Below are 14979 nucleotides of genomic sequence, written 5' to 3' on the forward strand. Positions count from 1 at the left end.
CTCCCCAACCTTGCAGACGTATGTTCTAACAGGAAAAACACATAATTTTATGAAATATGTAATTGCGTAAAAAACGTGAAGCAGCTAAGAGAAAGGAAACATAGGACGCTAAGTGAGCAAGTTCACCTGCTGGGCACCCTTACCAAACCAAAAAACTCTTGAGAACTGGAAGACACAATTCCAACAGATTGTCATAAAAAACCAACACACTTATCTAGAAAAGTAGATGGATCGACGTCTCAAACGTGAAAAAGAAAATCGGCACATTTTTTGTTGAGAGAGGAGAACAGTTTTTAACTTAGTAACAGAGAAAGGCCCTTTAAGCCTAACCTCAAAAGGGCAAACCATGGGGCGGGGGGGAAAGACAACCCTTAACAAAAAAGTAAGGATCCGCCATTAGGTTCCTCCATCAACAGGCCAGTGGGTAACATAACGGGGGACGATATTTCCAGATCCCAGATTCACAGCGGTCTAATAACCACGATACACCACACAGCCCCTGCGAATCAACATGAAAGATCCATCAGCCTCAGTAAGAACACAGGCGGATTAGAAGAGTCCATGCCAATGGCCAACAAACATATAAACAAATGCTCAAAATCTTTAGAAAACATAAAGGCAAACTTTGAGGCAACAGTGATGAGACGCATCGCTCTACACATAGTAGATTACAAAGTAGAAAGCTGACTCGTGCTGAGCGTCGAGACCAGGATAAAGGGGCGTGCAGAGCGGTGGAGTGTGGACTGGAGAGCACGCTGGGATTACTTAGCCATTCTGCTCCTATACGCACATCCCAGTGAAACTCTCCACCACGTATGTAAGGGGGTGGATGAAAAGGCGGTGTTATTTGGAACTGGGGGGGGACCGGGGGGGGCAGTGGAGGCAACCTGGGTGAGTCCATCACTGGGACGGAAGAGAGGAAACAGTGGGAGCGCCCACTATGGGAATTTATACGGCATTAGAAGCAACGACTTCGGAGCACAGGACAACTCTGATGGATCTTGAAGTCAGTATGTTTTTTTAGACCTGATTTGTTGTCAAATTGGCTTACCTAGTCATAATCTATTTGAAAGGCATAGAACTAGATAATATGCCATTTATGTAAGTGTGTAACATATGTGCACGGAATTTCAACTTTGCAAAAAATACACCTCAAAATGGCCGTACCACAAACAAACGAACTGGTACCGGGAGAGGAATGGCAGCAGGACCTGGGGACGAAGGGAAAGCATGACCCTCAAGCGACACAAGAAAAGGCCAACCGGGTTAGGTACAGGCTAGGCTGGCTGGGAAGAGAGCCGGGGGGCGGGGCTGGTGTCCAGAGGAAAGCAGGTGTACAGAGATCTGCCTGTCCCCAGGAGGTCTCCGAAGTGATCTGTCACCCCTGCAGCGTCTTGCCCTTTGTGGCTGCCCAGGAACGCACGTGCCCTCGTCGCTCAGAACGCACAAAGCGGCATCTAAACGTCTCAGGATGACGGCCCCACCTGCTCTCTCCACGCTGAGCCGCACTCGGGCCCCAGGTGCCACAGTCCCCCCCTTCTGCTTTCGTCCACCTGGTGCAGAACCTGTCAGAGGACAGGTCGTGTGACTCTGCTAAGACCCCCGCCCTGCGCCAAGCCCAGATCCCACAGCATCCCGTGGGGGTTATCGGTCACACTCTGCCCGATTTCTCCTTCTCCGTACCCTCTTCTCAGTCCTTCTGTCTCGACAGAGACCAAGGCGGTTTTAACCCAGCGGGTCAATCCGCGAACGGAACGAGACTGTGCCAGGAGTAAAGTGTCCTCCTGCGGAACTCCCCACCGAGCAACAGATCTGTTGGGGTCCAGACTGTCTTGGAAAGAAAGGGCCTGACAGTGGCTGGTCTGGGCACGCTGGAAGCAGGGCGGCCCCAAATCTACCTCGGTGTGTGCTCATCTCTGCTTGCTGTCCTGAGCCAAGTTAGATATAACAGAGGGACGCGTGACAGTCTTGCTCCAGTGCAGGAAATCAGCTCAGAAGGTCGCCCCGTGGGTTTGTAACCCGGCAGTAGTCGGATTCGTTCTTACATCCCCCTTATCTCTCTGGCGGGTGGGGGGGGGGGGGTAGGGGTTGGGGCAAATCGTTGGAACGTGTTTTCTTCGCCTCCCTCTAGAACACAAATTCTGTCAGAAAAGAAAGTTTTGTCTATTTTTTGTTCACTGTTCTATCGCCCATACCTAGAAAAGGGCTTGATCAGCTAGTGACTCCCGATTGCCGACAAAGGATTTAAAGAAGAAACAAAATTAAAATGTGTTGCAATAACCAACGCGTCCTCTAGATGGCGAGAGTCGCCATGAAATAGGAATTTAACCCATTTTTTAATTTGAAAAATTTTAAACCTTTCTTGCATTGAAGAATGCATCTTCTTTAAATGTTGGAGGTTTCCGTTTAAGTACAAGCTCGGAAACACAGATATCGTCTCTTGGTCACAAAATGAAGTGAGTTTCTGACAAGTTGCTACAACTCACAGAAAACGGTATAAATATGATATAACTGAACATAAACTCAAAAAGGGGCTCTGTGGCTTAGCTGGTCAAAGCGCCTGTCTAGTAAACAGGAGATCCTGGGTTCGAATCCCAGCGGGGCCTTCTTTGTTTAGTTTTCCGTTTTTCCATAGTGGAAGGTGCCACTAAATATGACGGAGAGGCATTAAAGAGTCTGCGTGGCGGGTAAGCCTGCGCCGAATTGTTATTCCAGGCGAGGAGAGTCTCTTGCCAGGCCACTGCCATCCCATTATGAGGGCCTGGGGTGAAGGGAAAATGAGGAAGGTTTCTGTAGTTGATAGAAAGTGACGGGTTTGCTGATGGCAGGTTAAGACTGGGTAAAGAACTGAGTGACAGGTGCCTTGCAGTAGAGATAGAAAGCAATGCGCCACACTGTGGCTTGGAGGTTCGGTCCCAGATCTCTGAACCTGGGACATCTTCGGCTGAGGGAGTGTCAGGCAGGGAATAAGCCAGGGTGTCTGGCTTGAGTCAGACTCCGATTTTATTTTTTGAGATCAAGTAAGAGAACAGCGGCCAGACTTGGACCCTCGCCACTTTGGTTTTGTGCGGGCCCGGGAACCGCCGCCTTTGTGCATCAGATGCACGTTCTGGGCAAAGGGGAGAGACGGGAGCTCGGGGAGGAAATAAACCACAAACAGACTGGCGCCTTCCTGACTCTACGGAGCCCTGGCCTGCGCACTGGGCTTTTCCGTTTTATGTAGAGATCTCGAAGGTTCTGACTGGGGTCCCCCGAGAGTCACTGTCTCTTCACCTAGCGCAAGCGGCCCAGCCCGGCGCGCAGCGTCCCGTTCATACCGCAGCAACCCTGAGTTCATCGTTTATTCATAGCATTTCCCCACTCCCAACTTCCAAAGGAATGTGAACAAACAAGACAGCGAAGGTGGAGGACTAGGCCACCCCCAAATGTGCCACTTGGGCACAAGGATTATTGTGAGCTGAAAGCGAGAGAGAGGAATTAGGACAGAAGTTTGCCAAGAGGCCCTTGTGCCCTCTCTGCGGGGAAAGACGGAGGTTCACCCCCAGACAACCTTAGACCCCAACAGCCTGGAAATCAAATAACAAACTTTACTGACTGGCCTGTCTCTCTGCCCTTGGCCTGACACGCTTTCCTTTGTTCCATGACTTCACCACAAATCCACTGTTCTTTGTTGAAGATGCCGCGTAAGCTGGACTTCTAAGCCACGGCGACAGTTACTTGTTCTCCCCGGGTGTCCCCACCTGTACCCGGGGCAAACGGGTTAACAAACTTCGGTCGGTTTTTCCTTCTTACTCGCTCGTTACCGGGGTCTCGGCGAAGACCTCAGAGAGGCAGCGGGGCATTACCTTTCCCACCTCAGTCACAAGCCTCGAGTGCCTCTAATTCTGCAGGATTTGCTGCTTGTGAACCCGATCCAGGGAAGGCTGAAAACACCTTGGGAACCCAGACATCACATATTAGTGTCACTCCTGCCTGTTCCCTACCAGAAACTTGGGCGGGGAGGGACAGATACGCCACAGGTGTGTCAGGAAGTGGCCCCGAACAATCCGTGTCGCAAGTAGGAAGTCAAACTCACAAACCGAAGACCAAACTGTGCCCACGTGACACTGTCCGATGCTCCAAAGTCAACGACAATTACAGGGAGGCCTCCTCCAGTATTAGCTCATCCGCAGACCCCACTCGCGGCCTGGCTGATGGGTAAGGAAATGGAATCGTCTCTCCTCTCTCTCTTGCCACATTTAGGACAGGAGGAGGCAGGAAGTCAGGAGGAATGACAGAAGACGACACAGAACACAGGATGCCAACGTTTCAAGGGTTGCAAGATAACAGATTCGGTGAAGATTTTTTTTTATAGAGGACGGGAAATCTTAGAGAGATAACAATTAGAACAGATCCGAGAAAGCAAGACAGTCAGATCAAAATAAACAAACAAAAAGGCCTCAAACGAGAGGAAAAATATTTGGAAATAAGAATATCTGACCGTTTACCAGCAGCGGCCTTGGTTTTTAAACAGATTTGTGAATCAAATCCTGAAATATGGCTTTTAAGGATCTGTTTGTTCGTTTACCTAACATGTACATTCTGGAACGGGCAGAACACTTCTCACGCTGAGGATCAATTAGATCGCGAGAGCCTCCTGTTTCTTGTTTCGTTCTTCAGCGTTCCAGTCGGTTCCCCTGGGAGGGAGGTCAGAAGCCTGGGATTTCACGGGCCCTTTACGCTGGAAAGCTGCAGTTGAAAAACGCTGTAAACAGTTGAATAAACTACGTCTTGGAGGTTTAAGTATCGAAAATACGAACTTGACTGGAAATGCTTGTTCCATTACAAACAATCCCAACACGCAGTTTAAAAAATCGTACTTCTTAGCGCATCTGGAGATCGCACAGTCGGACACAATCCACGTTGGTAACATCTCAGCAATGGTGTGAAATCAGTTCCAACCTCGTGGACTCCTGAAGCCAGGACAGTGTCAGACTGTCCCAGGGTGTGGAAGAACATAATGATGGGCAAAATTGGCAGGTTAATTTTATTTATCCCCATTTAGAATACCTGAGTTTGAAGAGCCACGGAATATACCAAAATCTGGGAAGGTTTGCTTCACTTTGATGTGTTTGTTCCTTTGGTTAACTGCTCGGTGCCCTCACCCATAATATGACCGGTTCTTTCTGTTTCCCCTGTGTAACCTTCTCCGACAGCAAATATTCTGTTTTTTAGCAGAATAAGCTTTATAGTTTACACTGATTGTGTCGTCTTTCCTGAAGAAAACAAAGGTTTCTTACATGGGAATAATGTCGTTTACAGTCATGCTACCTTCTGTGCTTAGTTTTAACTGTTTTATTGTAACTTTGAAACCAATAACCACGTAAGCTCTCCAGCAGTCATGGTTTGTTTCCTCTCCTAAGTGTTCAAATGTTCTGGTCGGTTTTAACCTTTGCCTTCCCCCAATCGAATCCTAAATGTCAACTAAAACTTTCAAGGTACTGTTTCCACCTACACCTGTGGTTGAGACTTCCCCGAAGGCGCCTGGAAAATCCTAACGATGCGTTCTGTCCCCTTGCAAAAAGGCAGATAGTGAAGAGAACCAGGGCTATTTGATAGGCTATTATTGATGAGTTGCACAGGAAGAGGTGAAAATCAGAAGGGATGCCAGAAGGAGGGGGAGGGGGAGGAGGAAAGGAAGGAGGAGGAGGAGGAGGAGGAGAAAGGCCTAGGCTTCCCTAAGTCAGATTTGCATGGTGAAAACGTTAATACGAATATTTCAGAAATGGTACACCGAATGGGAAATTCCTGGAGACTTATCGTTGCTCTTACTGCCCATGACATGTTTCCACCAACATAGAAAGTCCTGGTGCTGTTTTCTCTGATATTAGACAACAGTAGTGAAGTGTCATCAGTCATAATTTTAGCTATTTTTTTAAACGTTTACTTGGTCGCAACTTTACTTCTTTAATTTGAATCTAGCATCTTCTGGGCTTCTGAATTTCAAATGGGATTTACATCACTTGCCTATGGAGTCTAATTAATGTATAAATATGTAGAACTTACTCCAGACTTACCACAACTGTCTCATATTGTTGATATATTATTCTTACTATGTGATTTGTATATTTGCAGCATATTAGGTCTCAGGATTATTATATGTCTGTTTCAAGACTTTTTCTCTGTGGGAATTATGTTCATCCACTGCTATAAGTCCCACGCAGTGTTTTCTATCTCCTTTGAAAATATGGTAGATCACTATGTCTGTAGCTATTTTGTCTAAAACTTATTTTGGATTGGCTTTCTCATCTCGTTTTTGTATCACAGAAACAACCAAAACTCCTTAGTGGCAGTCTCCTCGTTATGAATTCTCACCAGATCTCTTGCTTTTGAAAATCGTTAAGTAATAAATTAATTACGGCCCCTTTAAATCTTCTGACATCTATACATAGTCATTCTGTTTTACTTCACTTCCCTGAAAGCATCTGCAATCAGCCACAGGCCAGCTTTATCTTCAACAAAGCACAAGTCTTCAAAGCCTCACAGGAGAAGACCACGCCACCAGATATGCTTGGTTATAGACTCCGGATGGCGTGGCTTCAACAACGTTGCGCCCATAACCATCCTACCGAGCCTGGAGTTCCAGAATTCTGCTCCAGAAGCCCCCTGAGTTCTGGAAACTGTGCTCGGGCGATGAAGGGACTCGGCCAGCAGAAAGATGCTTCCTGATCAGAGAAGAGAGAGAACACACTTTACTAAGTGTTCGCGTTATGTACATGGCAGCACCAAAGTGACAACAAAATCATGTCCGAATCTCACTCCTTGTTTATAGTAAAGCTGAAGAAAGAATAGGAACTTCTCTGTATCTCCTTGAGAAGCCAGTGGCTGCACCCTATGACGGTCTCCCGGAAATCTCACGACAGACCCCTGAGCTGATCCTGGAGGCACATTTTTCCCTATCTAGAGGCTATCTGGCCCATAGCCTTAGAGATACTCTACACTGTAAACACTGAAGACTGAACTTAATCCATAGAGATATCTATCTCTATTCTGAAGATTCCAGTAAAGACTCAGATTGACTAGGTGTCCACGGAGACCCTGCATAGCACAGGGAGGGGAGACAAGGGCACTTTTCCCTATAGAAACAGAGAAAAACGTTGTCATTTACCCTGACACCCTGTTAACTCAAGATCTGGTGGAACAAGAATTACATAGGACTGACTGAGGGATGACTTAGTCTTTGTTTGGAATAGTGTGCAAGCTGCTATACGATTCTACCTTCTAGATCTACAAAGAAGCCCTTTCTCTTTCCTCTTAAGGATCTATGCTAGGAGTTGTAACAGTTTAGTAGACTTCACTTTTGTGAACTGAAACAGTTGAAAATATCCTATTGTCTAGCAACATGCTCATTTGTATATCTATCTGACTCATCGTTTTACCTTTTCCTGAAAAAATTACCTTTGAACACATCTATACAAAATTTCCTTCGGTCAACGGTGTGCTTTGGAGCTCTATCCTACGGTTTCGCACAGAAAGTGTTTTATCCACATTATCACAGAAAATGGAAGAAAGGTGTCCTCTTCCCGTCCTCTCTCCAGCCCTGCTTGTGTACCTCCCGACTCAGGGGGGAAATGGACTGAAAAGTTCTCATTCAGCTTCTGGCCAGCTGGACCAACTCGACTGAAAATAGGCTGTGTCCTAATAGCGTGTATAACGGTGGCTGTGCCATGTGCCGGCTCTGTGTAGATGCTCCAAGACACAGAGAGTAGGAAAAAGCAGGATGCGAAACAGTGCGCACAATGTAACACTTTATGCCACACTGAGAGAAATGCATGTTCATATTTACAGCGGCACGCACAGAGGAGAATATACAAGAAAGTGAGGGTAGCACTTCCTTCCACAGGGGAGACAGTGGTGACAGGTGGCAGAGTGACCCGAGAAGCAGCCCATGTAGTTACTGATACGAGAAGGTATTACCTTATCCGAGCCAGACGGAAACCGGGAGGCTCATCAGGCTCGCAGGAAGGGGTAGAAGGGCCGGGCTCCGTGCTGTGGGCGCGGGGCTGAGTCTCCTCGCAGGCTGTGGGCGAGCGCAGGTCCGCCCAGGTCAGCATCGGCCTGTCGAGTCCTCGTACTTCACATCTGTGGGTGCGGTATTTCACATACAATGAAGTACTCAATAGTCCTTGTTAGTTTTTTAAAATAGGTTTTTCAACCTTTAGCTTTGAGCCCGGCACTGTTCTTGACCTAGAGGATGCAGCACCGACCACACAGACGAAGCCCCGCTTTCTGGGATTCACTGAGCATCTCCTAACGTCCCCGGCCCCACGCTCCAGGCACTGCTTACGTTACTATTTAATCAGTATTGGTCATGTCACTTTCGTGGCTGCCCGGAACTCGGCCACAGGAGGAAGCGCAGAGCACGTGGGCGGCCAGCCGGGCAGAGCCAGCGGCCTGGAGAAGCAGGTGGAAAGAACTCCGGGAAGGATCGGCGGGCGCTAGGACCCGGGGCAGGACCTCCGGAAAAGGACCGGGCGGGCGCTAGGACCCGAGGCGGCCCGAGGCTTCCCGCGCGCCCGCCGAGCGTGCGCGGCCTTGACCCGAGCTCCTGCTCTTTCCGGGGGTCCGGGGCGGCCCCCACTCCGGACGGAGGGAGCAGCCGCGGCGGCGAGCGCCTCCGGAAGCCCGGACTGCCGCAGGGCAGGCTCTCCCGAGGGGCGCAGGCCCTGTGACCGTCCCTACCGCCCCGCGTTCCCTCCCTCCGTTCCTTTACAAGCCCTTCCAGCCGGACTCTCGGGCGCCATTGCTTCTTTCACAAAAACAAGGCTTCCAGAAGCACCGCTCGGCAGTGGCGGCGTAGGACTCTCCGTAACCGGCTGTAGGGCTGCAGATTCCACGCGACGGGGTAACCGCAAAAGGAAAAAACAGCGCACAGCGTGGCCCGTACGGGGATCGAACCCGCGACCTTGGCGTTATTAGCACCACGCTCTAACCAACTGAGCTAACCGGCCCGCCCTGGCGCGCTCGCTTTACTTACGTACTTTAAAGTCACCACGAACCAAGGGTGACGGGCGCCTTTCCCTACGGAAGGCTCGGACACGCTGTTTCTTCTAGAAGGAAAGGGAAAGGAGACGTCCCAGGGTCGACACAGCTGAGCCGGGCTCCTTCCCGGGAAAACCCGGTCCTTCCCAAACTGCAGAAGCACACAGACGGCGCCGAGCGGGGCTTCCTCTCTCCTACCCAGCCCGGGAGGGGCCGACCGCGGAGCCGCCGCCGCGCAGCGCACACTCCCGGCTCCCGCGAAAGGTTGGAGCAGGTCGGCTCCGCCCAGACCCTGGGGGCCCGGGACCCCGCACCCCGCGCCGCGCGGCCCAGAGTCTGAAACGGTGTCCCGGAGCTGCAGGGCGGCCCGCGGGACGCGCGGTGGCGCCCGAGTGCTGGGCTGGCGTCGGCAGGAAGGCACCGCCCCCTCTCGAGAGCCTCCGCCCCTTCTCCGTCCCCAGAGAACTCAGACACCCCAAATCCATGACAAAAGAAGTCGAGACCAGGGCGAGTTCGTAGTTTGGGCCGCTAGCTGGGCCTGAGAGAGCAGAGGAGCTCAGGCCCGGGTGGATCAACTCCGAGAAGGGAGGCGGGAAACCTTTGTCCCCGGAGCGCGCGCCTGGCCGCGCGGCCGGATCCACCTGCCGGCAGGTGTCAGGGAGCCGCGCAGCCGCAGATCCACCCTCTGCTTGTCCTCCTTTCTCTGTTGGACCCTACAACCCTCCCATTTCTCTTCTAACTTCCTACTCTCTGTTGCTTCTCAAGTTCATTGACCCACTTTATACACACATGTATCCGAGTAAGACTCAAAAGCCACTTTTTTCTTTTTTTCTATTTGAGAAAGGAGAGCTGTAGCTTTCAACAAAGCGGATCAACTACTTTCCATCATGCAATTTATACATCTTGGTTTTACTTTAAAAATAAGAGCTGTGAGAGCATGCTCCTTATCTTTGGCGCATCTCTTTAACTTTGAATCCGCATCCTCCACATGAACTGGTAAGTTGTCTTCATTTGCTTCGTCCTGTAGTAAAGAATCAGTGGACGTTGAATTGAAAAACCAGGATTTTTTGCTCTCCGGGGTCCCTTCTCTTCTCTTTGTGCTTTACCGCACCCCTGGCTTTCCAAACCCTGCGAGGTGCCTGGGAGATCTCTCTCCTTCCAGAGAGCCTTGGAGAGATTTCTCTCAGCTCTCAGCCGTGGCTCTTGGCTGTTTAATACAAAGTGCCTTGGATCGGTTGCCCTTAGCTTTCCTGCCCTGCCCTCTGACTTTAGAGACTTTGCCCCAAGCGGGGGGGGGGGGGGCCTCAGTGGATATTTCTCTCCACTTTCTAGCCTTTTCCCTCGGCCCCTTTTTGGCTTGCTCTCCCACAGAGACAGTTGGCAGTGGTTTTGGCTACGTGGAATTCTCTGGGTCAAGCAAGCCCACCAACAAACTTTAAAAATCCCTTAGATTTTCTCCCAGTCTCTCCTGGTCAGGTGTTCACAGTTTTCCTTTGCGCCTCTGCCCATCTGCCAGGGATAAGAGGCCTTTTTTACCCTGCAAAGGCCTCTTTCTGGAGTTTAGTCTCCTCAGGTTCTTTTGTATCGTTGACTCCCTGACGGGCTCAGAAGACCTGATGTTCTGCAGTTTATGGGCCTGTTTAATAAGCAGGCTGAGAAGGAGACACTATGGGCTTGCTCTAATTAGCAGGTTTAAGAGGGAGACACTGTGGCAACTTTGCATAGCCTGACCAAACATGCCTAGATTTCTGTGCCAAAATTGCTTTGTCATCCTTGAAACGACTTCATTTAAAATATATATGGCAACAGCCTGGCCACCCTCGATAAAGAAAGGAATCATTTGAGGGCCTGCTTTGTGCCACATGATTGCGTGTTGTTTCGAGTGAACTTTCCATCACGCATCATTTATTCAATGGATATTAAGAGACAGCCATGATTGTCCTTATACTGAAGTTGGGAAAAATTAGAAATAATATATACATGTTGCCATGGAAACTTACAGAAGTGAAGTGGCTGACCACTTACAGGCTTTACTTAGACTTCTGGGTGAGATTTCTGGGTGCCTGGGAGGGCCTGTGTCATGTGGAGTTTAGGATACATTTCAGAAAGTTACCTATAATATCGTTCACTGATTTCACAAATGTTTATGGATATCCTGCCAAGATCCAGTCTAGTCTTCATGATGGCAGCCCATAGACATGGCCCAAAGACACACATGGTCCCTCCCCCCCACCTCCCAGAGCTTCAAATCTAATAACACCCGTGGTATATGGTTAGTTGTCTAAGTGTAGGCAAGGTCTTTTCCACGTAGGCAGTATCTTTGTTTTACCTTAAGAAGGATCTTCTCTTGTTCTTCAGGTATGATGCTGATGTATTTTCTATGCAAATGATCAGGACAGATTAGCAGCGTTGCCCAGTGAAAGCTCTTAAACTGTGCATCGCAGAAAACTTCTGTATTTTGGGTTCATAGCACATCCGGTTAAAGAGAATATCCTGTGTTAGAACCCTTCTCCCTTTCTTTCTGTAATTTTGGAGAGTATTGTCACCAGCAATGTTGAAGATTAGCTTGACAGAGTATACTATGGAATGCTCAAGTTTCGAAGTCAAGCAATGGAGGAAAATGTGAACCTTCAAGTCAACTGGGAAAGAAGGATTTTGAGGTCAGGAAATAACCGTGGGGTCTTCTGTAGAGAAATGCTAATGTGAAGGGTTGGTCTATGTAAAAGTCGGTATGAAAAATCACTCCCAGTGTGGCCTCAAGAAGGTACCTTCAGTTTGCTCTTGGAAACTGTGGAGTGCAGGATTTTCATTCTGTAACCACTACTAAATTGCGGAGGCCAGTGGAGTCTGAATGCGGGCATCAGAACGAGTTGAGGGGCGCCTGGGTGGCCCAGTCGGTTAAGCATCCGACTCTGGATTTTGGCTCAAGTCATGATCTCGTGGCCTGTGGGTTCGAGCCCTGCTTCAGGCTCTGTGTCGTCAGCTGTGTCACCATTCTATTTCTACCTCATCTCCTTGACTTTTCTTGCTTCCTTTTACCACCATCAGAGCACCCACGGTACCTACAATAAGGTGCTGTTCAACCAGTTTTTGCAAATGGGACAATGAATGGCCAATTTCTTCTTTCAACCTCAAGGAAGGAAATGGAACACATATGCGAATTAGTTTTAGGCAAGATTTCTAGTATGTCTTCACAGGGGTTTTCACATGGCTTAGCCTAAATTCCCACAAATGTGAGCATTGACCTCTAAGGAACATGAGAAGAATAAGAAAAGTAAACAAATCTGGTATGATTTATATAAATTGGCGACTCGCATTAGGATTCTCTCCTGTGCACTAATCTCTCTGAAGCCACAGGGACAGGGAGACCTTAAGTCATTCCTAACAGAAGTTGGAAGTGCCACGCAATTTCCCAGCGTCCACCCAAAGCTCGCACAAAAGTCGGGTGAAGGCATCTTGAGCAGTAAGTCAAAGAAACCTGTCTCGGAAATGATCATTTCGGGACAGCAAACGAGTACTCGTGTTCTGTTTATTGGTTGCTTATTCCTGGTACCCAGATGTGAAAAATGCCATCAGCAACATGACCTAACACTACAAAGCGTAGCGACTTTGAGCGGAGGGAAGGAGGACTCACGGGTTGGTTGTGAATGAAGACAGAGCGGTCAGGTTCCACGTCGGCCCCGTCGAGTGCAGACGGATGGGGGGAGGAGTTCACAGGACGTTATCAAGAGTAAAGGTGGGACCGGACGTGGACGCGGTTGTGAAAATTGCTGCACATCAGATTCTGGTTATCGTGAAGGTTTTACCCAGGAAGCAACCAGATGATATCCTGGAGGAAGAGAGCTCACTTGGCAACAGCAAGCAGATGAGCAGAAGAAAAAACACTTAACAAAGGCTGAGAGCAAGTGAAACAGTATAAAAAATGTTTTGAGATCTGAAAGTGTTAAATACTTGTTTTTTAATTAATTTTTTTTATTTTTGAGATCAATGTGGATTCATATACAGTTGTAAGAAATAATACAGAGTGTTCCCAGGTGCCCTTTACCGTTTTTCCCAATGGTAACATCTTGCAGAACAATATCACACGCAGCATGTTGACATTCAAACAGTCAAGATCCAGAACATTTCAACGGCCCAAGGATTCCTCAGTTTGCCCTTTTAGAACCACATCCACTTCCTTCCTACCCACGTTCCCTCCTTAACCACTGGCAACCACTAATCTATTCCCCATTTCTATAGTTTTACCGTTTCAAGCATGTTCTATAAATGGAGGCATATAGTATACAGCCTTTGGGAATTTTTTTTCACTCCAAAATTCACTGCAAATTCATGCAGATTCTTCCAGGTATCAGGAGTTGATTCCCGTTTATTGCTGAGTCATTGTATAGATGGTTCATCATTCACTCCTTGAAGGGCGTCTGGGTTTTTTCTGGGTTTTGGCTATCATGAATAAAGTCGGTGTGAACATTCACATACAGTCGAAGGAGAGAAAAAATAATTTTCCCTCTAGTCTTTTCAGTTCTTGGCTGAGACCCTCCCACCGCCCATTATACAAGACAGACTGACAGAAGTAAAAGAAACAGAAGTTTGGTAACATATATACCTCTTGCGTACATGGGAGAGACCCGGGAAAACTGTGTCACTACCACGTATACAGAAGACGTACGTATTGTAAACTTCTATTCTTTTTCTCTTGCTAATTTGTCCTTTATTGCAGGGAGGTCTCAGCCAAGAATCTAGAAGGGTAGAGGGAAAATTCCTTTACCTCCCCTACACAGTTATTGGTGTGGACATAAGTCTCCCATCTCTCTAGCATGAATGCCAAGGAGAGCCATTGTTGGTCGCATGGTGATTTTGTATTTAGTTTCTGAAGATTTGCCAGTGTATTTCCAGGGTGGCTGAATTACATTCCCGCTAGCGATTTATGGCGTATTCGTTGGCGGGGGCTGCGGTAAGGGTCATTTCTGTTGTTCTGCCTCCCAGTTCACACATTCTTTCCTCTGCCCCTTGCGTGCTGCTGTTGAGCCCAGGCTCTGAGATCTTTATTTTGCTCACTGAGTTTTTCGAGTCTACAATTTTCATTTTGTACTCCTTTCGTTTCTTTCCCCTGAAGCTTTCTATTTTTCATTTGTTTCCATCACGTTCATAATTGTTCACTGAGGCATTGTCAGGTGGCTGCTTTAAAATCTCTGTCGGATAACCCTGGATCCCTTACATCTTGTTATTGGACTCGCTCGGCTGAATGTCTTCTTTTACACAGTTGGAGATTTTTCCAGCTTTTGGTTTGACAAGTGATTTTTCAACTAACGTCTGGACCTAATGTGCTTTGTGTTGTGAGACTCTGGCTCTTATTTGAACTCTGTTTTAGTTGGCTTTCTCTGCCCCCAAGGGAGGTGGGGGGGGGGGCACATCTGTTCATTACTGCCAGCCGGGCAATCCAGAAGTCCAGGGTCCCCCACTCAGCCTCCACTGACACCAGAGGTAGGGAGGGTCTTATTTCTGCTGGCAGGTGGTGAGAATTCTGGCTCCCAGGCGGTCTCCACTGGCCCAGAGATGGATGGAGGCAGGACCCAGTTACCACTGGGCAATGATGAAAGTCCCGTTCTTCACGGGGTTCCTCTATCACCACCCCAGCAGGCAGGGAGAGGGAGAGACACTGCTGGGTGGGGGGTACAAGTCCTGGCTTCCTGCTTGGCCTTTGCTGCCCCAGGCACTGGTAAGGCTTCAGTGGAATGTGGTGCGTGGCTCGAGGTCAGCAGTTATTGTCTACAAGTGTTTTGTCTTGCTAGGCCGTCCCTTTGATGGCCTTTTGGCTGGAGAGGGCAGATTTTCTTAGAATTTTCTGTATGTGCCCACTGGTATTTCAGGCTTCCGATTTATTTAGCTCCAAGTCTAGGATGCATGAGACAAAAATAGGGAGCCTGCCATCGTGTCATTCTTCTGGCCCCAGGGTCCCTA

General features: G+C 48.6%; 1 long non-coding RNA gene and 2 other non-coding genes across 7 annotated transcripts in view; 1 reads left to right on the plus strand and 2 right to left on the minus strand.

Moving 5' to 3' along the window:
- Positions 1 to 36: 36 nt before the first annotated feature.
- LOC113593856 (uncharacterized) overlaps positions 37 to 14979 on the minus strand; it is a 52285-nt gene continuing 37342 nt past the window's right edge. For 2 of the 5 annotated variants that reach the window (XR_008298796.1, XR_008298795.1), the window contains 5 exons: positions 11351 to 12850; positions 9021 to 10042; positions 7957 to 8121; positions 4568 to 6704; positions 38 to 499 (listed from right to left, as the gene is read on the minus strand). This is a non-coding gene — a long non-coding RNA (uncharacterized LOC113593856). Of the gene's footprint in view, positions 500 to 4567; positions 6705 to 7956; positions 8122 to 9020; positions 10043 to 11350; positions 12851 to 14979 lie in introns of all 5 variants that reach the window. The other 3 variants (XR_003414210.2, XR_003414209.2, XR_008298797.1) reach the window with 3 other exon arrangements.
- On the plus strand, positions 2533 to 2606 carry TRNAT-AGU (transfer RNA threonine (anticodon AGU)). Its single transcript has one exon. It is a non-coding gene; the product is annotated as a tRNA-Thr (tRNA).
- On the minus strand, positions 8917 to 8990 carry TRNAI-AAU (transfer RNA isoleucine (anticodon AAU)). Its single transcript has one exon. It is a non-coding gene; the product is annotated as a tRNA-Ile (tRNA).

This window comes from Acinonyx jubatus, chromosome B2 (assembly GCF_027475565.1).
Source record: "Acinonyx jubatus isolate Ajub_Pintada_27869175 chromosome B2, VMU_Ajub_asm_v1.0, whole genome shotgun sequence".
In the NCBI taxonomy this organism is placed as follows: Eukaryota; Metazoa; Chordata; class Mammalia; order Carnivora; family Felidae; genus Acinonyx; species Acinonyx jubatus.